Here is a 2,318-nt window from a genome sequence, read left to right as displayed (position 1 = left end):
ATTTGGCTTCAGGTGGACAATCCTAGTTTGTCTGGTCAGTCTCAATTTATTCCCTTTGTTTAATGGCTCTTTCTTTCACTCTCAAAAGTGTCTTGGTCTGCATAATACATTTAACTGTCACTTTGCTTATATGAGCAGCTACATATTTCCTTTGCCTTTAGTTGTAGGATATTTGCTTTTCCATAGAAGCTGTATACTCCATGACATGTTAAAAATCATATCATATCCCAGAGGTCAGAAACTACTTCTTGTTCACGTTGTGGTGGTTTTTTATGCCCATAAAACTTCACATCTGGTTGGTGCTCAATAAAGTGAACTGAATTGAAGGGTATAGTAAAAAAATTGAAAATAAATTTGAAGAAAAAATACATTCCTGTTGAAGCATTAAGAATAGCAGCAATAATGGGTCAAAGGGTAATTGGAATCTATGGAAACATGACAAAGGTTGTCTGATAAGATTCCATGTTTGGATATGTTTATAGCCTATTGTTTGAACCTTTCCCTTGGTTCTGAAATTAAATCTCAATTCCAAATAAAAGTTCCTTTACAAAACCCTTTATCTCCTCAAAATGGCCAGATAAGCCTCTCAGTTCAGTTTAGTCACTCAGTTGTGTCTGACTCTTTGTGACTCCATGGACTACAGTATGACAGTCTTCCCAGTACATCATTGTCTCCTGGAACTTGCTCAAACTCATGTGCATCAAGTCGGTTATGCCATCCAACCATCTCATCCACTGTCGTCCCCTTCTCCTTCTACCATCAATCTTTCCTAGCATTAGGGTCTTTTCCAATGAGTCAGTTCTTAGCATCAGGTGGCCAAAGCATTGGCGCTTCAGCTTCAGCATCACACCTTCCAATGAATATTCAGGACTGATTTCCTTTAGGATCAACTGGTTTGATCTTGCATTCCAAGGGACTCTCAAGAGTCTTCTCCAACACAACAATTCAAAAGCATTAATTCTTTGGTGCTCAGCTTTCTGTATAGTCCAACTCTCACATCCATACATGACTACTGGAAAAACTATAGCTTTAACTAGACGGACCTTTGATAGTAATATCTCTGTTTTTCAATATGTTGTCTAGGTTTGTCATAGCTTTTCTTCACATACTGTTGAAGCCTAGCTTGGAGAATTTTCAGCATTACTTTGCTAGCATGTGAGATGACTGCAATTGCATGGTAGTTTGAACATTCTTTGGTATTGCCTTTCTTTGGGATTGGAATGAAAACTGACATTTTCCAGTCTTGTGGCCGCTGCTGAGTTTTCCAAATTTGCTGGTATATTGAGTGCAGCACTTTCACAGCATCATCTTTTAGGATTTGAAATAGCTGAACTGGAATTCTATCTACTCCGTTAGCTTTGTTCGTAGTGATGCTTCCTTAGGCCCACTTGACTTTGCATTCCAGGATTTCTGGCTCTAGATGAGTGATTACACCATTGTGTTTATTTGGATCATTAAGATATTTTTGTACAGTTCTTCTGTGTATATTTGCCACCTCTTTTCTGCTTCTGTTAGGTCCATACCATTTCTGTCCTTTATTGAGCCCATCTTTGCATCATTTCATCTTTGCATGAAATATTCTTGGTATCTCTAATTTTCTTGAAGAGATCTCTAGTCTTTCCCATTCTATTGTTTTTCTATATTTCTTTGCACTGGTCATTTAAGAAGACTTTCTTATCTCTCCTATAAGCATCTAATCTCACTTTATTTGCTATAATACCTACTAATCATCACAATGTATGTTGTTAATATGTTTTTTTATTTACTCTGTAAGTATTCTTGATAGTGTCTTACTGTTTACTGAAGTATCAGGAAATAATGTGATTTGGGGATTTATATATATTTGTAACTTCATGCAGAAAGTAGAATGTCTTTCCTTTTAAATTTTCCAGTTATATTTAAGTGAATCCTAGGAGAGAAAGAATTGTATGTACTAAGAACAAAAGGAATTAGCCTTCCAAAAATTAATAAAGGCTTTCTTGATGATACCACAACAATGACTAATTCATTTGTATATGAAAAAAAAGCAATAAATATATTCCAGTACCTGTGTTTAACTAGTAAATACAAAGAAAAAAAAAAAGATAAGACTAAAAACATAGCCAGTCTTCATTGACTTGTTCCAAATTAATTTGCTCTCCATTTCAGAAGAATTGATGCTTTCAAGTGGTAGTCTGGGAACTCATGAGAGTCCCTTGGATTGCAGGGAGATCAAACCAGCCAATTCTAAAGGACATCAGTCCTGAATATTCATTGGAAGGATTGATTTTTTTTTCTTTTTTTTGAATTTTATTTTATTTTATTTTTAAAATTTTATT

Source organism: Bubalus kerabau, chromosome 11 (assembly GCF_029407905.1).
Source record: "Bubalus kerabau isolate K-KA32 ecotype Philippines breed swamp buffalo chromosome 11, PCC_UOA_SB_1v2, whole genome shotgun sequence".
NCBI classification, from domain to species: domain Eukaryota; kingdom Metazoa; phylum Chordata; class Mammalia; order Artiodactyla; family Bovidae; genus Bubalus; species Bubalus kerabau.
The sequence above is the reverse complement of the archived record's forward strand: the minus strand, read 5'-3'. Positions refer to the sequence as shown.